This window comes from Bactrocera oleae, chromosome 3 (assembly GCF_042242935.1).
Source record: "Bactrocera oleae isolate idBacOlea1 chromosome 3, idBacOlea1, whole genome shotgun sequence".
Lineage (NCBI taxonomy): Eukaryota > Metazoa > Arthropoda > Insecta > Diptera > Tephritidae > Bactrocera > Bactrocera oleae.
Window position 1 is genome coordinate 51,914,044 of NC_091537.1, and position 27,237 is coordinate 51,941,280.

The window sequence follows — 27,237 nt, forward strand, 5'->3', positions numbered from 1 at the left end:
AGATAGATAAAATCGGGTCAATACTACCACTATCTCTCATATACTTGATATAAGATTTTCAAACTTCCGGTTGGCTTTATGCCATATATATCAGTGCACAAGTAAGATATCTTAGCAAATTTAACTGAACGTACAATATTGAATATATTATTTTATATGTAGATATATTTCGAAAATGTGTGAATTTAGTCTACGAATTACCGCAACTCTCAAATACTATTTACATATAGTATATTGATTTTTGTTAATCTAAGAAACCTTATGCCGAACATGTCGTTAAATTGAAAATATGATCTCAAATGTACCTCAGCAATATCGAAATTAAGTAAATCAGCCCATCTTCTCTGTCCCCAATATAGCCTGTATAATAATTTCCGACTTTCCACATGACAATATGTGTGATACTTTAATAAAATTAAATAAACAAGTTTTCTTAAAAATTTTGGGGGAATATGAATGAAATTGGTCTAGACTTTGGTCCAAACCTTATATCCCTAAAATAATAAATTGCTATCCTCTGGTCCACATCAGATGATTTTAATATAATTTTAGCGGACGAGAAGTAAAATATAGTAATAAAACTAAATGAGTCTGTGATATATAATATAATTTAATAAAATACCAAATTTGATTACTCTATTTACGATTTCGTCGAATAATGATTGTTGAATTGTTGAATGTTTCGTAATATTTTCTAACATAAAGTTTTCATAACACTTGAAGGTATTTCCCAAGAGTATGGTATAAAATGTTCGTTGCACCCGAACTTAGCTTTTCCTTACTTGTTTTATGTATATTTTCCAACAAGCAAAATATATTAATAAAACTAAGTGAGTCTAAAACTTATAATATACATAAGTTAATAAGATACCAAAGTGGATTGTAATTCATTAAAGATTTTATCAAACTTTTTAAACGTGTTCCTTGGTCGAATTGAGAGGACGAATTCTTAGATGGGCGTAATCGGAGTAGTGACACGTAAACAAAACGCCATTGACTTAAAAACTGTAAATTACAATACTTTAATTCGGTACATCAAATCGCTAAAACGAGGTTTTGAAAGTTTTTAAAAAGTTGATGGCACCGCCCAAATTTAGGTGAAATCACATACATACAGATCTCCGGGCCTACTAGACCAATTTCAAACAACCCCTTTCGTAGAAGACTGCGTCCCTATTGCCAAAAAACTCGGAGAGCCAATTTTCACAGGCCTCTCTTGAGGCCAACTTCTCACCATTAAGCGCGTTCGCCATGGACAGGAAAAGATGGTAATCCCTTGGTGCCAGGTCCGGACTATAAGATGGGTGCATTAAAACCTCCCATCCGAGCTCCAGGAGCTTCTGGCGAGTCACCAAAAACATGTGTGGCCTGGCGTTGTCCTTATGAAACACAATTCGGCCTCTGTTGATCAAAGATGGCCTCTTCTGGATGAGTGCTGCTTCCGCTTCAGAAACGGGTCGATTTTGTTGCGATTCTGCAGCGATTTGCAGATGAAAATTCGGTCCATCATGTTTTTTGCGTTAGTTCGTGTGACACCCAAACATTGAGCTCCATTTTGAATCCACGGTTATGCAAATGGTTCCAAACGGTTTTCTGGCTTATCTTTAGTTCCTCAGCAAGTAAATAAGTGCTCACGTAACGTTCTGTTTCCACTATTTCCATGATTTTATCGCAATTTTCAACGACAGGCCTCCCGACGCGTGGTGCATCTTTGACATCGAAATTACCGGAACGGAACCAAGCAAATCACTTTTATGCTACACGTTTGTTTACAGTATCGGGCCCATAAACTAAATTATTGATTTCAGCCGCTTTGCTTTTTCGCTTTGATCGAAGAAAAATTGTAAAATATAGCGAATTTTCTCTTTGTTGGTGTCCATCTTTGACGAGCGCTCACAACGAACTGAGTAAATCAATCGAAAAACTGTCAAAGACAAACTTTTAGCGCGAATAAACACGTTTTCAGCGCCGTATAGTATGACATGATGCGACACGTAACACTAGTACTATGGACAATAACGCCATCTCTTAGATAAAAACCGAACGAACTTTTTACTTTACGTAATATTAATATGTTGCTTAATGAGTATTGAAAAATACTGATGCATTTATGACTTTTTTTCGTAATATAATTATAATAAACGTAAAAACATAAATACAAATAAATTCATACCTATATCGTTTTTAAAATAAATTCGACTAATAAAATCTATCTGAAATAATTATGTGGCAGTGCGCCCCAGCCCCCTTCTTGCTTGCGATCGTTCAACTTGCTTCTCGCAAAAAGCAAAAAGTGTAGGCAAAAGTCATTGTTTGTGCGGGGCAAGAAGAAGCAAGCATCAGCGCACGTGTACTTATTGTATGTGTGATTATCACATTTGTGTAAATACGCATAATAAAAGAATATTCAATAAACCTAAACATATGAACATATTTTCCTGATATATTTTAATTACATCAGGAAGTAAAATATGCTATTAATGTAATTGAATTATGATATGCTTAGACTCCAATGAATAAATAAAAAAATTAAACAACATTTAAGTTTCATGTGTTTTAGGATTCGAACTTATATGCTCGTATTCGGAATGAGCTTAACGCCTTCGCGCTTACGACCTAAGAAACCACAAAAGTGGAAACGCGGCCGCTTAGCCTCCGTTTTATTGTTATCTTATGTTCCATAAGCAATTACTCACTCAACGCACAGCCTAGCCTATTAAATGTTTATTTTATTATGAATTCTGGGGTTTTACCGGTAATACAGCTTTTTAATTCAGAAGGCTTTTCATAATTATAAATTTTGTCATATCATAGAAATTGAAAACATAAATCTAAATAAGTATGCGCAACGATTTTTCATTTAGGAATATTCGTTGTGTCTATTTATAGCATTTCGCATATCGTGTGGTGTATTTTTCTTTTTCGAAGTTATATTTTTCGATGTTCCCTCATCTGGAATTACAAATTAGTACTCAAAAAGATTTCATTTAACATTTGCTCCTTCTCTATTCATTAACATTCTCTGCTAGTATGTTGATAACGATGAGGAAACATCGAAAACGCGCAAGTTCGAAAATAAAATTTCACCATCCTATCAGGCGGCGCAACAAATTACACCACCCTATAAGCAATTTTACCTAAAAACGACGCTTTAGAAATGCAGCCCAATTGGTAATCGTACTATTTCAAAATAGCATAAGTCAATTTTCAATAGCAAAGCGCTGCAAAAAGGAAAAATCGAGACAACATAGTCGATCGACATTGTCTTAAATTGTCGATTGAAACAAATTTTGTCAACTCCGCCACAATGCGCAAAATTCGGCGTCAATATGTATGCGAGCTCATATGTATATACATATGTATGTTTGTCGACAACGTCGTCATTTGGTTTTTTTCAACAACACAATGTCCGCGTGAACTCGCCGTTAGTTATACTTATGCATTTATGACTTATTTTTGTAATATAATAATAATATACTTAAAATATTAATACCCATAAATTGATACTTGTATCGTTTTTAAAATAATTTGATTGATAAAAACTATCTGTATTAATTATATGGCATTGCGCTCCTTGCATGCTATCGTTCAACTTGCTTCTCGCAAAGAGCAAAACGTGTAGACAAAAGTCATTGTTTGTGCGGGGCAAGAAGAAGCAAGCATCAGCGTACGTGTACTTATGAATGTTTGTGTGATTTTCACATTTTTATACACATAAATAAGGGAATATACAATAAACCTAAATATATGAACATATTTTACAGAAATATTCTAATTATTTTAGTGAGTATTTAAGTAGCTAGTATTATAAACTAAACGCACATTTGCGTAGAAATTCCAAAGGAAAACCAAATGTGGTTGTAGCAGACGCACGTTCCTTTTAAATGAATTTGTTGTCGTTGTAATAGGAAATACGTAGAAACTATGCCGCGAAATTGCTTGAATATTATTGGCGGATGATGGTGCGTCTACGTTTTTTGTCACTTGCGCGAATATTTGACATACATATGTACATATGTGTAAATATATGCAAATGTATTTGGACATGCGAATGAAGGAAGGCAGTTTCAAGAATATTCACATATAGACATATGAACATTTGAAGCAAGTAAACAACAAAGCTGTTTGAGTTCACAGATTAGACAAAGTTTACCGAATATCGTCTGCGGTGCTGCTTGTATAGCATACTTTATTGCAAAGTGAAATATTTTTTCTAAGTTCAAATCCTATCAGATATTTTTATATATCTCTGGTGATATAATGTGCACTTGTGCAGCAGTCTAATACCTAATAATTTATTATACTCTCGCAACACGTTGCCTCAGAGTATAATGTTTTCTTCACCTAAAAATAATCGGGTTAAATAAAGGATTATATATGCATATAATAATAATTATCACGATAACGAGACGAGTTGAAATCCGGCCGACTGTTTGTCTGTGCCCGTTCGCCCGTCCGTACAAGGTGTAACTTGAGTAAAAACTAAGATATCCTGATGAAGCGTAGTATACATGTTTTTTGGCACCATAAGAAGTTTGGTGTTGGAGATGGGCATAATCGGACCAATCCCACGCCCACAAAACATCATTAATCGAAAACCTATAAAATACCTTACCACTATCTCTCCTATACCTGATTAAGATTATTAGGAAGGGCCATCTATGATTGAAAATTTTTTGAAGGTGAGCGTGGCCGCGCCCTCTAATAAGTTTAATGCATATATTTATATCCTTTAATCCGATGTCAAAATTGGACAATGGGTGTGGGACCGTCCACGTTTAAGTAAAATCACATATTTCCGGAACTACTGGATCAATTTCCCCCAAATTCGGTGCATAGTATTCTCCTGATGACCAGTGCGTAAATGGGCGATATCGGACTGCAACCACACCTACTTCCCATGTAACATAATTTTAAACTTCATATGATTCTTTCACTTTCCAGTATACAAATCAAGAAGCCATGAATATAAGGGGATAGAACTATGTATGTACGAATAGTGCCTTTGATTTTTATACCTAAAATAAGGTATATCGGGTGAAAACTTGGATCATTTTATTCTGTTAATAGTATGTTGTATTGCCAAAGATAGATAAAATCGGGTCAATACTACCACTATCTCTCATATACTTGATATAAGATTTTCAAATTTCCGGTTGGCTTTATGCCATATATATCAGTGCACAAGTAAGATATCTTAGCAAATTTAACTGAACGTATAATATTGAATATATTATTTTATATGTAGATATATTTCGAAAATGTGCGAATTTAGTCTACGAATTACCGCAACTCTCAAATACTATTTACATATAGTATATTGATTTTTGTTAATCTAAGAAACCTTATGCCGAACATGTCGTTAAATTGAAAATATGATCTCAAATGTACCTCAGCAATGTCGAAATTAAGTAAATCAGCCCATCTTCTCTGTCCCCAATATAGCCTGTATAATAATTTCCGACTTTCCACATGACAATATGTGTGATACTTTAATAAAATTAAATAAACAAGTTTTCTTAAAAATTTTGGGGGAATATGAATGAAATTGGTCTAGACTTTGGTCCAAACCTTATATCCCTAAAATAATAAATTGCTATCCTCTGGTCCACATCAGATGATTTTAATATAATTTTAGCGGACGAAAAGTAAAATATAGTAATAAAACTAAATGAGTCTGTGATATATAATATAATTTAATAAAATACCAAATTTGATTACTCTATTTACGATTTCGTCGAATAATGATTGTTGAATTGTTGAATGTTTCGTAACATTTTCTAACATAAAGTTTTCATAACACTTGAAGGTATTTCCCAAGAGTATGGTATAAAATGTTCGTTGCACCCGAACTTAGCTTTTCCTTACTTGTTTTATGTATATTTTCCAACAAGCAAAATATATTAATAAAACTAAGTGAGTCTAATACTTATAATATACATAAGTTAATAAGATACCAAAGTGGATTGTAATTCATTAAAGATTTTATCAAACTTTTTAAACGTGTTCCTTGGTCGAATTGAGAGGACGAATTCTTAGATGGGCGTAATCGGAGTAGTGACACGTAAACAAAACGCCATTGACTTAAAAACTGTAAATTACAATACTTTAATTTGGTACATCAAATCGCTAAAACGAGGTTTTGAAAATTTTTAAAAAGTTGATGGCACCGCCCAAATTTAGGTGAAATCACATACATACATATCTCCGGGCCTACTAGACCAATTTCAAACAAACCCCTTTCGTAGAAGACTGCGTCCCTATTGCCAAAAAACTCGGAGAGCCAATTTTCACAGGCCTCTCTTGAGGCCAACTTCTCACCATTGAGCGCGTTCGCCATGGACAGGAAAAGATGGTAATCCCTTGGTGCCAGGTCCGGACTATAAGATGGGTGCATTAGAACCTCCCATCCGAGCTCCAGGAGCTTCTGGCGAGTCACCAAAGACATGTGTGGCCTGGCGTTGTCCTTATGAAACACAATTCGGCCTCTGTTGATAAAAGATGGCCTCTTCTGGATGAGCGCTGCTTCCGCTTCAGAAACGGGTCGATTTTGTTGCGATTCTGCAGCGATTTGCAGATGAAAATTCGGTCCATCATGTTTTTTGCGTTAGTTCGTGTGACACCCAAACATTGAGCTCCATTTTGAATCCACGGTTATGCAAATGGTTCCAAACGGTTTTCTGGCTTATCTTTAGTTCCTCAGCAAGTAAATAAGTGCTCACGTAACGTTCTGTTTCCACTATTTCCATGATTTTATCGCAATTTTCAACGACAGGCCTCCCGACGCGTGGTGCATCTTTGACATCGAAATTACCGGAACGGAACCAAGCAAATCACTTTTATGCTACACGTTCGTTTACAGTATCGGGCCCATAAACTAAATTATTGTTTTCAGCCGCTTTGCTTTTTCGCTTTGATCGAAGAAAAATTGTAAAATATAGCGAATTTTCTCTTTGTTGGTGTCCATCTTTGACGAGCGCTCACAACGAACTGAGTAAATCAATCGAAAAACTGTCAAAGACAAACTTTTAGCGCGAATAAACACGTTTTCAGCGCCGTATAGTATGACATGATGCGACACGTAACACTAGTACTATGGACAATAACGCCATCTCTTAGATAAAAACCGAACGAACTTTTTACTTTACGTAATATTAATATGTTGCTTAATGAGTATTGAAAAATACTGATGCATTTATGACTTTTTTTCGTAATATAATTATAATAAACGTAAAAACATAAATACAAATAAATTCATACCTATATCGTTTTTAAAATAAATTCGACTAATAAAATCTATCTGAAATAATTATGTGGCAGTGCGCCCCAGCCCCCTTCTTGCTTGCGATCGTTCAACTTGCTTCTCGCAAAAAGCAAAAAGTGTAGGCAAAAGTCATTGTTTGTGCGGGGCAAGAAGAAGCAAGCATCAGCGCACGTGTACTTATTGTATGTGTGATTATCACATTTGTGTAAATACGCATAATAAAAGAATATTCAATAAACCTAAACATATGAACATATTTTCCTGATATATTTTAATTATATCTGGAAGTAAAATATGCTATTAATGTAATTGAATTATGATATGCTTAGACTCCAATTAATAAATAAAAAAAATTAAACAACATTTAAGTTTCATGAGTTTTAGGATTCGAACTTATATGCTCGTATTCGGAATGAGCTTAACGCCTTCGCGCTTACGACCTAAGCCAACACGAAAGTGGAAACGCGGCCGCTTAGCCTCCGTTTTATTGTTATCTTATGTTCCATAAGCAATTACTCACTCAACGCACAGCCTAGCCTATTAAATGTTTATTTTATTATGAATTCTGGGGTTTTACCGGTAATACAGCTTTTTAATTCAGAAGGCTTTTCATAATTATAAATTTTGTCATATCATAGAAATTGAAAACATAAATCTAAATAAGTATGCGCAACGATTTTTCATTTAGGAATATTCGTTGTGTCTATTTATAGCATTTCGCATATCGTGTGGTGTATTTTTCTTTTTCGAAGTTATATTTTTCGATGTTCCCTCATCTGGAATTACAAATTAGTACTCAAAAAGATTTCATTTAACATTTGCTCCTTCTCTATTCATTAACATTCTCTGCTAGTATGTTGATAACGATGAGGAAACATCGAAAACGCGCAAGTTCGAAAATAAAATTTCACCATCCTATCAGGCGGCGCAACAAATTACACCACCCTATAAGCAATTTTACCTAAAAACGACGCTTTAGAAATGCAGCCCAATTGGTAATCGTACTATTTCAAAATAGCATAAGTCAATTTTCAATAGCAAAGCGCTGCAAAAAGGAAAAATCGAGACAACATAGCCGACCGACATTGTCTTAAATTGTCGATTGAAACAAATTTTGTCAACTCCGCCACAATGCGCAAAATTCGGCGTCAATATGTATGCGAGCTCATATGTATATACATATCTATGTTTGTCGACAACGTCGTCATTTGGTTTTTTTCAACAACACAATGTCCGCGCGAACTCGCCGTTAGTTCGTTGGCTTGCCACCATGCACAGAGGCGTGTCAAGTGAGGGCTCATAATATATTAGTATGTTGCTTAATTTGTATTGAAAAATACTTAGGCATTTATGACTTATTTTTGTAATATAATAATAATATACTTAAAATATTAATACCCATAAATTCATACTTGTAATCGTTTTTAAAATAATTCGATTGATAAAAACTATCTGTATTAATTATATGGCATTGCGCTCCTTGCATGCTATCGTTCAACTTGCTTCTCGCAAAGAGCAAAAAGTGTAGACAAACGTCATTGTTTGTGCGGGGCAAGAAGAAGCAAGCATCAGCGTACGTGTACTTATGAATGTTTGTGTGATTTTCACATTTTTATACACATAAATAAGGGAATATACAATAAACCTAAATATATGAACATATTTTACAGAAATATTCTAATTATTTTAGTGAGTATTTAAGTAGCTAGTATTATAAACTAAACGCACATTTGCGTAGAAATTTCAAAGGAAAACCAAATGTGGTTGTAGCAGACGCACGTTCCTTTTAAATGAATTTGTTGTCGTTGTAATAGGAAATACGTAGAAACTATGCCGCGAAATTGCTTGAATATTATTGGCGGATGATGGTGCGTCTACGTTTTTTGTCACTTGCGCGAATATTTGACATACATATGTACATATGTGTAAATATATGCAAATGTATTTGGACATGCGAATGAAGGAAGGCAGTTTCAAGAATATTCACATATAGACATATGAACATTTGAAGCAAGTAAACAACAAAGCTGTTTGAGTTCACAGATTAGACAAAGTTTACCGAATATCGTCTGCGGTGCTGCTTGTATAGCATACTTTATTGCAAAGTGAAACATTTTTTCTAAGTTCAAATCCTATCAGATATTTTTATATATCTCTGGTGATATAATGAGCACTTGTGCAGCAGTCTAATACCTAATAGTTTATTATACTCTCGCAACACGTTGCTACAGAGTATAATGTTTTCTTCACCTAAAAATAATCGGGTTAAATAAAGGATTATATATGCATATAATAATAATTATCACGATAACGAGACGAGTTGAAATCCGGCCGACTGTTTGTCTGTGCCCGTTCGCCCGTCCGTACAAGGTGTAACTTGAGTAAAAACTAAGATATCCTGATGAAGCGTAGTATACATGTTTTTTGGCACCATAAGAAGTTTGGTGTTGGAGATGGGCATAATCGGACCAATCCCACGCCCACAAAACATCATTAATCGAAAACCTATAAAATACCTTACCACTATCTCTCCTATACCTGATTAAGATTATTAGGAAGGGCCATCTATGATTGAAAATTTTTTGAAGGTGAGCGTGGCCGCGCCCTCTAATAAGTTTAATGCATATATTTATATCCTTTATGTTTATATGTTTCACTTCTCCTTCGACAGTGTGAAAATGGATGAAATCGGGTGACATCCCCGCCCACTCCTCGTATAACGGTTTTGTTATAAACTACTAAAAGTGCGATAAATAATTAACTAGTGCATCATTGACATTATGTTTTACATCCAGGATGGTACAAGGGGGTTTTATAAGCGCCGATGTCAAAATTGGACAATGGGTGTGGGACCGTCCACATTAAGTAAAATCACATATTTCCGGAACTACTGGATCAATTTCCCCCAAATTCGGTGCATAGTATTCTCCTGATGACCAGTGCGTAAATGGGCGATATCGGACTGCAACCACACCTACTTCCCATGTAACATAATTTTAAACTCCGTATGATTCTTTCACTTTCCAGTATACAAATCAAGAAGCCATGAATATAAGGGGATAAAACTATGTATGTACGAATAGTGCCTTTGATTTTTATACCTAAAATAAGGTATATCGGGTAAAAACTTGGATCATTTTATTCTGTTAATAGTATGTTGTATTGCCAAAGATAGATAAAATCGGGTCAATACTACCACTATCTCTCATATACTTGATATAAGATTTTCAAAATTCCGGTTGGCTTTATGCCATATATATCAGTGCACAAGTAAGATATCTTAGCAAATTTAACTGAACGTACAATATTGAATATATTATTTTATATGTAGATATATTTCGAAAATGTGTGAATTTAGTCTACGAATTACCGCAACTCTCAAATACTATTTACATATAGTATATTGATTTTTGTTAATCTAAGAAACCTTATGCCGAACATGTCGTTCAATTGAAAATATGATCTCAAATGTACCTCAGCAATGTCGAAATTAAGTAAATCAGCCCATCTTCTCTGTATAATATAATCTCTCTCTATAATATAATTTAATAAAATACCAAATTTGATTACTCTATTTACGATTTCGTCGAATAATGATTGTTGAATTGTTGAATGTTTCGTAACATTTTCTAACATAAAGTTTTCATAACACTTGAAGGTATTTCCCAAGAGTATGGTATAAAACTTAGCTTTTCCTTACTTGTTTTATGTATATTTTCCAACAAGCAAAATATATTAATAAAACTAAGTGAGTCTAAAACTTATAATATACATAAGTTAATAAGATACCAAAGTGGATTGTAATTCATTAAAGATTTTATCAAACTTTTTAAACGTGTTCCTTGGTCGAATTGAGAGGACGAATTCTTAGATGGGCGTAATCGGAGTAGTGACACGTAAACAAAACGCCATTGACTTAAAAACTGTAAATTACAATACTTTAATTTGGTACATCAAATCGCTAAAACGAGGTTTTGAAAATTTTTAAAAAGTTGATGGCACCGCCCAAATTTAGGTGAAATCACATACATACATATCTCCGGGCCTACTAGACCAATTTCAAACAAACCCCTTTCGTAGAAGACTGCGTCCCTATTGCCAAAAAACTCGGAGAGCCAATTTTCACAGGCCTCTCTTGAGGCCAACTTCTCACCATTAAGCGCGTTCGCCATGGACAGGAAAAGATTATAATCCCTTGGTGCCAGGTCCGGACTATAAGATGGGTGCATTAGAACCTCCCATCCGAGCTCCAGGAGCTTCTGGCGAGTCACCAAAGACATGTGTGGCCTGGCGTTGTCCTTATGAAACACAATTCGGCCTCTGTTGATCAAAGATGGCCTCTTCTGGATGAGTGCTGCTTCCGCTTCAGAAACGGGTCGATTTTGTTGCGATTCTGCAGCGATTTGCAGATGAAAATTCGGTCCATCATGTTTTTTGCGTTAGTTCGTGTGACACCCAAACATTGAGCTCCATTTTGAATCCACGGTTATGCAAATGGTTCCAAACGGTTTTCTGGCTTATCTTTAGTTCCTCAGCAAGTAAATAAGTGCTCACGTAACGTTCTGTTTCCACTATTTCCATGATTTTATCGCAATTTTCAACGACAGGCCTCCCGACGCGTGGTGCATCTTTGACATCGAAATTACCGGAACGGAACCAAGCAAATCACTTTTATGCTACACGTTCGTTTACAGTATCGGGCCCATAAACTAAATTATTGTTTTCAGCCGCTTTGCTTTTTCGCTTTGATCGAAGAAAAATTGTAAAATATAGCGAATTTTCTCTTTGTTGGTGTCCATCTTTGACGAGCGCTCACAACGAACTGAGTAAATCAATCGAAAAACTGTCAAAGACAAACTTTTAGCGCGAATAAACACGTTTTCAGCGCCGTATAGTATGACATGATGCGACACGTAACACTAGTACTATGGACAATAACGCCATCTCTTAGATAAAAACCGAACGAACTTTTTACTTTACGTAATATTAATATGTTGCTTAATGAGTATTGAAAAATACTGATGCATTTATGACTTTTTTTCGTAATATAATTATAATAAACGTAAAAACATAAATACAAATAAATTCATACCTATATCGTTTTTAAAATAAATTCGACTAATAAAATCTATCTGAAATAATTATGTGGCAGTGCGCCCCAGCCCCCTTCTTGCTTGCGATCGTTCAACTTGCTTCTCGCAAAAAGCAAAAAGTGTAGGCAAAAGTTATTGTTTGTGCGGGGCAAGAAGAAGCAAGCATCAGCGCACGTGTACTTATTGTATGTGTGATTATCACATTTGTGTAAATACGCATAATAAAAGAATATTCAATAAACCTAAACATATGAACATATTTTCCTGATATATTTTAATTACATCAGGAAGTAAAATATGCTATTAATGTAATTGAATTATGATATGCTTAGACTCCAATTAATAAATAAAAAAATTAATCAACATTTAAGTTTCATGAGTTTTAGGATTCGAACTTATATGCTCGTATTCGGAATGAGCTTAACGCCTTCGCGCTTACGACCTAAGCCACCACAAAAGTGGAAACGCGGCCGCTTAGCCCCCGTTTTATTGTTATCTTATGTTCCATAAGCAATTACTTACTCAACGCATAGCCTAGCCTATTAAATGTTTATTTTATTATGAATTCTGGGGTTTTACCGGTAATACAGCTTTTTAATTCAGAAGGCTTTTCATAATTATAAATTTTGTCATATCATAGAAATTGAAAACATAAATCTAAATAAGTATGCGCAACGATTTTTCATTTAGGAATATTCGTTGTGTCTATTTATAGCATTTCGCATATCGTGTGGTGTATTTTTCTTTTTCGAAGTTATATTTTTCGATGTTCCCTCATCTGGAATTACAAATTAGTACTCAAAAAGATTTCATTTAACATTTGCTCCTTCTCTATTCATTAACATTCTCTGCTAGTATGTTGATAACGATGAGGAAACATCGAAAACGCGCAAGTTCGAAAATAAAATTTCACCATCCTATCAGGCGGCGCAACAAATTACACCACCCTATAAGCAATTTTACCTAAAAAGGACGCTTTAGAAATGCAGCCCAATTGGTAATCGTACTATTTCAAAATAGCATAAGTCAATTTTCAATAGCAAAGCGCTGCAAAAAGGAAAAATCGAGACAACATAGCCGACCGACATTGTCTTAAATTGTCGATTGAAACAAATTTTGTCAACTCCGCCACAATGCGCAAAATTCGGTGTCAATATGTATGCGAGCTCATATGTATATACATATCTATGTTTGTCGACAACGTCGTCATTTGGTTTTTTTCAACAACACAATGTCCGCGCGAACTCGCCGTTAGTTCGTTGGCTTGCCACCATGCACAGAGGCGTGTCAAGTGAGGGCTCATAATATATTAGTATGTTGCTTAATTTGTATTGAAAAATACTTAGGCATTTATGACTTATTTTTGTAATATAATAATAATATACTTAAAATATTAATACCCATAAATTCATACTTGTAATTGTTTTTAAAATAATTCGATTGATAAAAACTATCTGTATTAATTATATGGCATTGCGCTCCTTGCATGCTATCGTTCAACTTGCTTCTCGCAAAGAGCAAAAAGTGTAGACAAACGTCATTGTTTGTGCGGGGCAAGAAGAAGCAAGCATCAGCGTACGTGTACTTATGAATGTTTGTGTGATTTTCACATTTTTATACACATAAATAAGGGAATATACAATAAACCTAAATATATGAACATATTTTACAGAAATATTCTAATTATTTTAGTGAGTATTTAAGTAGCTAGTATTATAAACTAAACGCACATTTGCGTAGAAATTTCAAAGGAAAACCAAATGTGGTTGTAGCAGACACACGTTCCTTTTAAATGAATTTGTTGTCGTTGTAATAGGAAATACGTAGAAACTATGCCGCGAAATTGCTTGAATATTATTGGCGGATGATGGTGCGTCTACGTTTTTTGTCACTTGCGCGAATATTTGACATACATATGTACATATGTGTAAATATATGCAAATGTATTTGGACATGCGAATGAAGGAAGGCAGTTTCAAGAATATTCACATATAGACATATGAACATTTGAAGCAAGTAAACAACAAAGCTGTTTGAGTTCACAGATTAGACAAAGTTTACCGAATATCGTCTGCGGTGCTGCTTGTATAGCATACTTTATTGCAAAGTGAAATATTTTTTCTAAGTTCAAATCCTATCAGATATTTTTATATATCTCTGGTGATATAATGTGCACTTGTGCAGCAGTCTAATACCTAATAATTTATTATACTCTCGCAACACGTTGCCTCAGAGTAGAATGTTTTCTTCACCTAAAAATAATCGGGTTAAATAAAGGATTATATATGCATATAATAATAATTATCACGATAACGAGACGAGTTGAAATCCGGCCGACTGTTTGTCTGTGCCCGTTCGCCCGTCCGTACAAGGTGTAACTTGAGTAAAAACTAAGATATCCTGATGAAGCGTAGTATACATGTTTTTTGGCACCATAAGAAGTTTGGTGTTGGAGATGGGCATAATCGGACCAATCCCACGCCCACAAAACATCATTAATCGAAAACCTATAAAATACCTTACCACTATCTCTCCTATACCTGATTAAGATTATTAGGAAGGGCCATCTATGATTGAAAATTTTTTGAAGGTGAGCGTGGCCGCGCCCTCTAATAAGTTTAATGCATATATTTATATCCTTTAATCCGATGTCAAAATTGGACAATGGGTGTGGGACCGTCCACGTTTAAGTAAAATCACATATTTCCGGAACTACTGGATCAATTTCCCCCAAATTCGGTGCATAGTATTCTCCTGATGACCAGTGCGTAAATGGGCGATATCGGACTGCAACCACACCTACTTCCCATGTAACATAATTTTAAACTTCATATGATTCTTTCACTTTCCAGTATACAAATCAAGAAGCCATGAATATAAGGGGATAGAACTATGTATGTACGAATAGTGCCTTTGATTTTTATACCTAAAATAAGGTATATCGGGTGAAAACTTGGATCATTTTATTCTGTTAATAGTATGTTGTATTGCCAAAGATAGATAAAATCGGGTCAATACTACCACTATCTCTCATATACTTGATATAAGATTTTCAAATTTCCGGTTGGCTTTATGCCATATATATCAGTGCACAAGTAAGATATCTTAGCAAATTTAACTGAACGTATAATATTGAATATATTATTTTATATGTAGATATATTTCGAAAATGTGCGAATTTAGTCTACGAATTACCGCAACTCTCAAATACTATTTACATATAGTATATTGATTTTTGTTAATCTAAGAAACCTTATGTCGAACATGTCGTTAAATTGAAAATATGATCTCAAATGTACCTCAGCAATGTCGAAATTAAGTAAATCAGCCCATCTTCTCTGTCCCCAATATAGCCTGTATAATAATTTCCGACTTTCCACATGACAATATGTGTGATACTTTAATAAAATTAAATAAACAAGTTTTCTTAAAAATTTTGGGGGAATATGAATGAAATTGGTCTAGATGTTGGTCCAAACCTTATATCCCTAAAATAATAAATTGCTATCCTCTGGTCCACATCAGATGATTTTAATATAATTTTAGCGGACGAGAAGTAAAATATAGTAATAAAACTAAATGAGTCTGTGATATATAATATAATTTAATAAAATACCAAATTTGATTACTCTATTTACGATTTCGTCGAAAAATGATTGTTGAATTGTTGAATGTTTCGTAACATTTTCTAACATAAAGTTTTCATAACACTTGAAGGTATTTCCCAAGAGTATGGTATAAAATGTTCGTTGCACCCGAACTTAGCTTTTCCTTACTTGTTTTATGTATGTTTTCCAACAAGCAAAATATATTAATAAAACTAAGTGAGTCTAAAACTTATAATATACATAAGTTAATAAGATACCAAAGTGGATTGTAATTCATTAAAGATTTTATCAAACTTTTTAAACGTGTTCCTTGGTCGAATAAACAAAACGCCATTGACTTAAAAACTGTAAATCAAATCGCTAAAACGAGGTTTTGAAAATTTTTAAAAAGTTGATGGCACCGACCAAATTTAGGTGAAATCACATACATACATATCTCCGGGCCTACTAGACCAATTTCAATCAAATTTCAATGGTACATAGTATTATTTTGAAATATATATGTATAATATTACTGTGAGAAAATTGGCGAAAACGGATAATAACTACACCTACTTCCTATATAACACAATCTTAAATTCCATCTGATTTTTTCACTTTCCAGTAAACAAATCACGAACCAATATATATATCAGAATAAAACTTTATACGAAGCATGCCTTTAAGGCACTTATGATTAAAAATTCTACAAATCGGACCAAAATTGTTTAAGCAACAAGGTACTGAATATATGAACCCAGTTCCTATAGCAAATTTTTTTTTCGCAAATATCGGTCAGTCCATGAGATTATTATAGAAACTCAGGGATAATCCACATGCGATAATAATATGCCTGTGTGCCTGAAATGGGTTGAATCGGATCAATAATTCCCTTACTCCCCATATATCTAATAGAAAAATTTCCGAACCTCCGGCTGACTTTATACCCTAAATATCGGTCCATATTTAAGTTATCTTAATGAACTTGAAAGAACGTGTTTTTCTAATAACAACATACCTTTGCGCATTCAATGGATAAAATCTTGTGAAAACTTGCACTAGCCGACATACATATACTTGTAACTAATATCAGGATTTTAGCACATCCGGTTGACTAAATCTCGCAAAAATTAAAGATGGTATGAGAGGAACCTTAATGAAACTTAAAGATTATCTTTTTTTTCTGTTAATAATATGTGGTAATGGGTAAAATAGATAATCTAATATACCATTTTCAAACTACCGGTTGGCTTTATACTGTATATATCGGTCAATATGTAAGATATATTAACAAAATTAACTCAAAGTATAACATTGGACATACTATAGTTTATTGCCAAAAATATGTGGCATTGGACTACGAATTACCCAAACCCCCGGTAAGTGTATGAGTTATATACGAATCGTGCTACAAAAACAAACCGTAATACATTTTTTTTAAATTAATGCATTACATTTTTGTTTTTTATTGTATACCAAATTATATATTGTTTTAAACAATTATTTATTTTTAAAAATTATGGATCGTAAATGACCTCCATCCTCAGCCACGCATATGCGATATTTATTAGAGGGATTACCTCGATTATCGATAATGGACTGTTTCAATTCAGACAGATTTCTGGATTTTGTTTTGTACACCTCTTGCTTGGCATAACCCCATAAAAAAAACCTGGTGCAGTCAGGTCAGCTGACTTGGGCCAGCAGAAAATAGAGTTTCTTGATATTAATTTGTTTTAAAATTTTTGTTGGAGTTCCACAATGTGCAGTAGCACCATCTGGCTGAAACCACACGCTATTGAAAAGGATACGTCTTCGGTGCAATTGTGGGTAAAAAAACTCAATCATCCTCTTTAAATAACGGTTCTCATTGACTGTTACTGTAACACCGTTTTTTTTCCAAAGAAGTATGGCCCGGCAATACACCTTGATGAAACTGCGCACCACACAATGACTCGTTCTGGATGAAGTTCCATCTCGTGGATTATTTCTGGATTTGATTCACTCCAGATACGGTAATTTTGCTCGTTCACATTTGCGTTTAGATCAAAATGAGCCTCATTAGACAGAAACAAGCAATTTATGAAGTTATTGTCTTCTTCGGCCATTTCAATAAGTTTTTGGTAAAATTGCAGGGGAATAGACAAATCTCGAGAGTTTAACCAGCTTGTTATTTGAACTTTGTACGGAAACAGGCTTAAGTCATCATGAATTATCCGTTGTAATGACTGTCTGCTAACTCATGTTGCGCCGATAAGTTGAGAGTCGAAACTCTTGAATGAACTCTGAAATTGTTTCAAACGTTTGCAACATACAGACAGTCACTTGGAATTCAGTTCGCCTCATCATCCTGATCATTTATATACAGGGTATTCCAACAGGAGTGATATAATTTTTATTTACAAAAAAAACCACACTAATTGTAAAGGAAATTCAAATGTTTTTTATTTGATGTGAAGTACAATCGATACTAAGTTCTGAATATAACATGACCTTCACAACTTCTTTTGCCGGAACGAATTCGATGAACCCAATTTTCGTGTACTTTTTTAACTAAATCAAGTCGTATGTCATGAATAGCACGTTTAATATCGACTTCTAAAGCTTGAAGAGAGTCTGGTTTATGGAAGCAGTCTATACATGTAGGTGTTAAATCACAACTTCTTGGAGGTCACAGTTTCTTGAAATTATCGAATCTCCAAACGTTTCTCGCAATAATTCAGTTGTTGCACGTGCTGTGTAGCACGTAGCCCCGTATTGTTGGAATCAGATGTTGTCAAGATCAACTTCTTCCAATTGCGGCCATTAAATGTTGATTATCATCGATCCATATCGCTCTCCATTGACAGTAACGGTGTCACCAGCTTTATTTCGAAAGAAGTACGTACCGATGTCAAGTCTGACAGTCACTATAGGTGAATGTAATGGTTGTTCATGAATAACTTGTCGATTTTCTCAGCACCAGAAACGACAGTTTTGTCGGAGAAGATGATTTTTCTTAAAAAAATCTGTATGGTTTTCAAATCCTTTCTCAAAATCCGCCAGGTTGTGGTTTGAGGCAGTCCCAATTCTCGAAAACGTCTTGATATCGACAAATTGCAGCCTTCAGCAACTCTTGTCTGAGCGGTTCTTTGTCTTATTGGCACTTGAAAATTATGTAAAGAAAAACTACGCTCGAAAGTTTAAACAATTCGAAAAGCGAGCACAGGTGAACGATTATTATGACCATATAATGGCAAAAGCGCACGAAAAGTTGCAATTGGAGAACGATTATTTTGATAATAAAATTGAATAATTTGTAAACGTTGTTCTTGCATACATTTTTCCATGATGAAATTGTAAACATTACTGAATACAATGAAACAATTACAAAACATGGCATATTAAAAGTGCCCAAAACGACACTTAGGAATCATATCATCCCTATTGGAATACCCAATATTATAATAGTTTTGTTTGCAAATAGTTGTAACCAGAGGCAGACAATTACCATGTCCACAAACCCGCATTACTGGAAAGAGTATATACAACTTGTATGTCTGTAATTCTGGCACCAATTATTGGGAAAATTCTGTAAGGCTATCTCAGTGGGAAGGGATGTAGGTATGTGCTTTCGATAAGTTTAAGTAGTTGGCGTGGTCTACCTGCAAATAAAAAAATACAGTCAAACCTCTACCGGCAGACTCCTCCAAATATCGGACGAACATTTAGAAACCAAGTTTTACGTTGTTGTAGAGTAACTAATCCGAACAGCCGAAATCTACATACGAGTAATTCACGGGATTCATATTTAATAATTTCTAGTTTTTAACATGAAAAGATCAAAAATTATAAATCATTTGATTTGTCCTGGAAAAACGTTTAAATAATCCCCGAGATATTAAACTAAATAACATATAGTTGATTTAGCTAATACAACATCCGGTTGTCAGACCTTCGATAAGAGCATTATAAAGAACTAGAAGACACCGACCACGCCTTGCTGTGGCTAAGGTATAATTAAATTATATTGAGTAAGCAGTTTAATTTAGTAAAATGTTATTATCAAAACTAATTTTAGCATTTTTTCCTGTCTATATATCTCGATTACCGAGCCAGTTATGATTTAAATAAATATTTTGTGTGACTGGGAAAATACGGGCAATTAATTAATTTTGTCCGTGTACAATAGTGCTGAAATTGGCTGGAAGTTTAAGGCATTTCGTATTTGGTTGCAGTTAGTATACGAAATCTAACTTCTATTCTGAAATCTAACTCAGAGTATACATATTTTATTATTATTAACCGTCAAAGTCGGTACATTTAATTGTGGCGAGTAATTTTCAAAAATTAGTAAATTAGTGCGATAGAATTTAATTAAGTAGCCACATTTCCGAACAAACGATGCTCTTTCAATATAGTCTGTGGCTGTGAATGACGATGACATTCGTTACGCGCGTTTTTTAAAATATGCAAAATTAAATGTATTTTTTCAATTTTTCTAAACATTTTCCGTAAGAACCTTCTACAGAGTATTAGAAAACTACAAAAAAAAGCCAAATCGGTCTAGCCATTCTCGAGTTATGGCATGACAACGGGAAACGGGTTTAATTTTTATATATATAGATTTAAAATTTTACTACAGATGCAATATTTTCAAACATATTTTGACAAGAGCAGAAGGCATTTCAACGAACAAGCTTTCATTATAATTTGACATTTTGCAGCTGTTTATTTTATTAAAACTGCAAGGAACAACGTAACGATGGAAAGAATTAAAAAGAGTGAGTGAAAGTTGAAAACTCAAGTAAAAATAAACTGTATATACATATAAACTATGATACATCTCACAACAAAAATTAAATATGTGAATTAAATTACCAAAAAATGTAATTTATTTAAAAAGAATTGTGTATTTTATCCTATTAGCGGACGAAAATTGTGGAACCGCCATTGTCCGGTATCCGTGTATCCTGTTTTAAAAACTTTTCGATTTATAACTTCATACTACAATGAGAAAATGGGTGAATGGGTATTTTTAAGTTTTCATATTTTATTATAATTTTTGTTGCATTCCTTTTTATATTTAAGTATATTATTATAACTCATTTTGATTAAAAGTTTGAAATTTATTAAAGAAATAAAAATTATACAAGTATTATCTACTGCGCAAAAGAATTTTTCACTTCTAGCGTAGCAATAGCGTTTCAGTCATAACTGACAATTTTCAGCTATGACGGATTTATGGTCAGCAATGACTCAGAAAAAACAAAACAAACAAACAACAAGTAAGGAAGGGCTAAGTTCGGATGTAACCGAACATTTTATACTCTCGTAAAGTCAAATGGTATACTCGTTTGAGATTTCTTTGTGGATTGGCTGATATTTTCGGTAGAAGGTCAACTATAGGCACTGGGGTCCACATATTTAGTACTTAGGGGCTTGAACAGTTTTGGTTCGATTAAGACAATTTTTGGTCACAAGGTGGCATACTTTAAACGTATTATTCACGCAAAGTTTTATCCCGATATAATCATTGTTGCTTGATATGCATAGTGGAAAGTGAAAGAATCAGGCACCGCCCAAATTTAGGTGAAATCACATACATACATATCTCCGGGCCTACTAGACCAATTTCAAACAAATTTCAATGGTACATAGTATTATTTTGAAATATATATGTATAATATTACTGTGAGAAAATTGGCGAAAACGGATAATAACTACACCTACTTCCTATATAACACAATCTTAAATTCCATCTGATTTTTTCACTTTCCAGTAAACAAATCACGAACCAATATATATATATCAGAATAAAACTTTATACGAAGCATGCCTTTAAGGCACTTATGATTAAAAATTCTACAAATCGGACCAAAATTGTTTAAGCAACAAGGTACTGAATATATGAACCCAGTTCCTATAGCAAATTTTTTTTTCGCAAATATCGGTCAGTCCATGAGATTATTATAGAAACTCAGGGATAATCCACATGCGATAATAATATGCCTGTGTGCCTGAAATGGGTTGAATCGGATCAATAATTCCCTTACTCCCCATATATCTAATAGAAAAATTTCCGAACCTCCGGCTGACTTTATACCCTAAATATCGGTCCATATTTAAGTTATCTTAATGAACTTGAAAGAACGTGTTTTTCTAATAACAACATACCTTTGCGCATTCAATGGATAAAATCTTGTGAAAACTTGCACTAGCCGACATACATATACTTGTAACTAATATCAGGATTTTAGCACATCCGGTTGACTAAATCTCGCAAAAATTAAAGATGGTATGAGAGGAACCTTAATGAAACTTAAAGATTATCTTTTTTTTCTGTTAATAATATGTGGTAATGGGTAAAATAGATAATCTAATATACCATTTTCAAACTACCGGTTGGCTTTATACTGTATATATCGGTCAATATGTAAGATATATTAACAAAATTAACTCAAAGTATAACATTGGACATACTATAGTTTATTGCCAAAAATATGTGGCATTGGACTACGAATTACCCAAACCCCCGGTAAGTGTATGAGTTATATACGAATCGTGCTACAAAAACAAACCGTAATACATTTTTTTTAAATTAATGCATTACATTTTTGTTTTTTATTGTATACCAAATTATATATTGTTTTAAACAATTATTTATTTTTAAAAATTATGGATCGTAAATGACCTCCATCCTCAGCCACGCATATGCGATATTTATTAGAGGGATTACCTCGATTATCGATAATGGACTGTTTCAATTCAGACAGATTTCTGGATTTTGTTTTGTACACCTCTTGCTTGGCATAACCCCATAAAAAAAACCTGGTGCAGTCAGGTCAGCTGACTTGGGCCAGCAGAAAATAGAGTTTCTTGATATTAATTTGTTTTAAAATTTTTGTTGGAGTTCCACAATGTGCAGTAGCACCATCTGGCTGAAACCACACGCTATTGAAAAGGATACGTCTTCGGTGCAATTGTGGGTAAAAAAACTCAATCATCCTCTTTAAATAACGGTTCTCATTGACTGTTACTGTAACACCGTTTTTTTTCCAAAGAAGTATGGCCCGGCAATACACCTTGATGAAACTGCGCACCACACAATGACTCGTTCTGGATGAAGTTCCATCTCGTGGATTATTTCTGGATTTGATTCACTCCAGATACGGTAATTTTGCTCGTTCACATTTGCGTTTAGATCAAAATGAGCCTCATTAGACAGAAACAAGCAATTTATGAAGTTATTGTCTTCTTCGGCCATTTCAATAAGTTTTTGGTAAAATTGCAGGGGAATAGACAAATCTCGAGAGTTTAACCAGCTTGTTATTTGAACTTTGTACGGAAACAGGCTTAAGTCATCATGAATTATCCGTTGTAATGACTGTCTGCTAACTCATGTTGCGCCGATAAGTTGGGAGTCGAAACTCTTGAATGAACTCTGAAATTGTTTCAAACGTTTGCAACATACAGACAGTCACTTGGAATTCAGTTCGCCTCATCATCCTGATCATTTATATACAGGGTATTCCAACAGGAGTGATATAATTTTTATTTACAAAAAAAACCACACTAATTGTAAAGGAAATTCAAATGTTTTTTATTTGATGTGAAGTACAATCGATACTAAGTTCTGAATATAACATGACCTTCACAACTTCTTTTGCCGGAACGAATTCGATGAACCCAATTTTCGTGTACTTTTTTAACTAAATCAAGTCGTATGTCATGAATAGCACGTTTAATATCGACTTCTAACGCTTGAAGAGAGTCTGGTTTATGGAAGCAGTCTATACATGTAGGTGTTAAATCACAACTTCTTGGAGGTCACAGTTTCTTGAAATTATCGAATCTCCAAACTTTTCTCGCAATAATTCAGTTGTTGCACGTGCTGTGTAGCACGTAGCCCCGTATTGTTGGAATCAGATGTTGTCAAGATCAACTTCTTCCAATTGCGGCCATTAAATGTTGATTATCATCGATCCATATCGCTCTCCATTGACAGTAACGGTGTCACCAGCTTTATTTCGAAAGAAGTACGTACCGATGTCAAGTCTGACAGTCACTATAGGTGAATGTAATGGTTGTTCATGAATAACTTGTCGATTTTCTCAGCACCAGAAACGACAGTTTTGTCGGAGAAGATGATTTTTCTTAAAAAAATCTGTATGGTTTTCAAATCCTTTCTCAAAATCCGCCAGGTTGTGGTTTGAGGCAGTCCCAATTCTCGAAAACGTCTTGATATCGACAAATTGCAGCCTTCAGCAACTCTTGTCTGAGCGGTTCTTTGTCTTATTGGCACTTGAAAATTATGTAAAGAAAAACTACGCTCGAAAGTTTAAACAATTCGAAAAGCGGGCACAGGTGAACGATTATTATGACCATATAATGGCAAAAGCGCACGAAAAGTTGCAATTGGAGAACGATTATTTTGATAATAAAATTGAATAATTTGTAAACGTTGTTCTTGCATACATTTTTCCATAATGAAATTGTAAACATTACTGAATACAATGAAACAATTACAAAACATGGCATATTAAAAGTGCCCAAAACGACACTTAGGAATCATATCATCCCTATTGGAATACCCAATATTATAATAGTTTTGTTTGCAAATAGTTGTAACCAGAGGCAGACAATTACCATGTCCACAAACCCGCATTACTGGAAAGAGTATATACAACTTGTATGTCTGTAATTCTGGCACCAATTATTGGGAAAATTCTGTAAGGCTATCTCAGTGGGAAGGGATGTAGGTATGTGCTTTCGATAAGTTTAAGTAGTTGGCGTGGTCTACCTGCAAATAAAAAAATACAGTCAAACCTCTACCGGCAGACTCCTCCAAATATCGGACGAACATTTAGAAACCAAGTTTTACGTTGTTGTAGAGTAACTAATCCGAACAGCCGAAATCTACATACGAGTAATTCACGGGATTCATATTTAATAATTTCTAGTTTTTAACATGAAAAGATCAAAAATTATAAATCATTTGATTTGTCCTGGAAAAACGTTTAAATAATCCCCGAGATATTAAACTAAATAACATATAGTTGATTTAGCTAATACAACATCCGGTTGTCAGACCTTCGATAAGAGCATTATAAAGAACTAGAAGACACCGACCACGCCTTGCTGTGGCTAAGGTATAATTAAATTATATTGAGTAAGCAGTTTAATTTAGTAAAATGTTATTATCAAAACTAATTTTAGCATTTTTTCCTGTCTATATATCTCGATTACCGAGCCAGTTATGATTTAAATAAATATTTTGTGCGACTGGGAAAATACGGGCAATTAATTAATTTTGTCCGTGTACAATAGTGCTGAAATTGGCTGGAAGTTTAAGGCATTTCGTATTTGGTTGCAGTTAGTATACGAAATCTAACTTCTATTCTGAAATCTAACTCAGAGTATACATATTTTATTATTATTAACCGTCAAAGTCGGTACATTTAATTGTGGCGAGTAATTTTCAAAAATTAGTAAATTAGTGCGATAGAATTTAATTAAGTAGCCACATTTCCGAACAAACGATGCTCTTTCAATATAGTCTGTGGCTGTGAATGACGATGACATTCGTTACGCGCGTTTTTTAAAATATGCAAAATTAAATGTATTTTTTCAATTTTTCTAAACATTTTCCGTAAGAACCTTCTACAGAGTATTAGAAAACTACAAAAAAAAGCCAAATCGGTCTAGCCATTCTCGAGTTATGGCATGACAACGGGAAACGGGTTTAATTTTTATATATATAGATTTAAAATTTTACTACAGATGCAATATTTTCAAACATATTTTGACAAGAGCAGAAGGCATTTCAACGAACAAGCTTTCATTATAATTTGACATTTTGCAGCTGTTTATTTTATTAAAACTGCAAGGAACAACGTAACGATGGAAAGAATTAAAAAGAGTGAGTGAAAGTTGAAAACTCAAGTAAAAATAAACTGTATATACATATAAACTATGATACATCTCACAACAAAAATTAAATATGTGAATTAAATTACCAAAAAATGTAATTTATTTAAAAAGAATTGTGTATTTTATCCTATAAGCGGACGAAAATTGTGGAACCGCCATTGTCCGGTATCCGTGTATCCTGTTTTAAAAACTTTTCGATTTATAACTTCATACTACAATGAGAAAATGGGTGAATGGGTATTTTTAAGTTTTCATATTTTATTATAATTTTTGCTGCATTCCTTTTTATATTTAAGTATATTATTATAACTCATTTTGATTAAAAGTTTGAAATTTATTAAAGAAATAAAAATTATACAAGTATTATCTACTGCGCAAAAGAATTTTTCACTTCTAGCGTAGCAATAGCGTTTCAGTCATAACTGACAATTTTCAGCTATGACGGATTTATGGTCAGCAATGACTCAGAAAAAACAAAACAAACAAACAACAAGTAAGGAAGGGCTAAGTTCGGATGTAACCGAACATTTTATACTCTCGTAAAGTCAAATGGTATACTCGTTTGAGATTTCTTTGTGGATTGGCTGATATTTTCGGTAGAAGGTCAACTATAGGCACTGGGGTCCACATATTTAGTACTTAGGGGCTTGAACAGTTTTGGTTCGATTAAGACAATTTTTGGTCACAAGGTGGCATACTTTAAACGTATTATTCACGCAAAGTTTTATCCCGATATAATCATTGTTGCTTGATATGCATAGTGGAAAGTGAAAGAATCAGATGGAATTTAAAATGGTGTTATATGGGAAATAGGCGTGGTTGTAGTTCGATTTCGCCCATTTTCGCACTATGACATAGAAATATGAAAATAACGTTACGTACCGAATTTTTTTGAAATTGGTTTAGCAGATCTTGTGATATGGGTTTTCACCTAAAAGTGGGCTGTGCCACGCCCACTGTCTAATTTTGAACGCGGTTCCTATAAAGTCATCTCTTACCATCCCAGAGATAAAATTTAATGTCTCTGGCGTGTTTAGTGCTTGATTTATCGCGCGTTTAGTAGTTTTTAACAGTACCGTTATATGGGGAGTGGGCGGAGTTGCCACCCGATTTCAACTATTTTCACACCGTCAATAGAAGTGCTAAAAACATTTGCTTCCAGTGAATTTTGTTATTATAGCATTAGCGGCTTAGGAGATATGCATATTAAACCTATTAGAGGCGGGACCACGCCCACTTTAAAAAAAAATTTTTAACTGCAGATACCCCTCCCTAATGTGATCCTTTGTCTTAAATAACAGTCTTGTATCTTATTGCGGAGCTTAGTTATGACAATTTATTTGTTTTAGATTAATGGCGTTTTGTGGGCGTGGCAGTTGTC

General features: G+C 34.0%; 1 protein-coding gene across 2 annotated transcripts in view; it reads left to right on the plus strand.

Moving 5' to 3' along the window:
• The window catches only part of Apoltp (Apolipoprotein lipid transfer particle), a 327,278-nt gene that overhangs the window by 251,114 nt on the left and 48,927 nt on the right, over positions 1-27,237 (plus strand). The gene's annotated exons all lie outside the window — the stretch shown is intronic.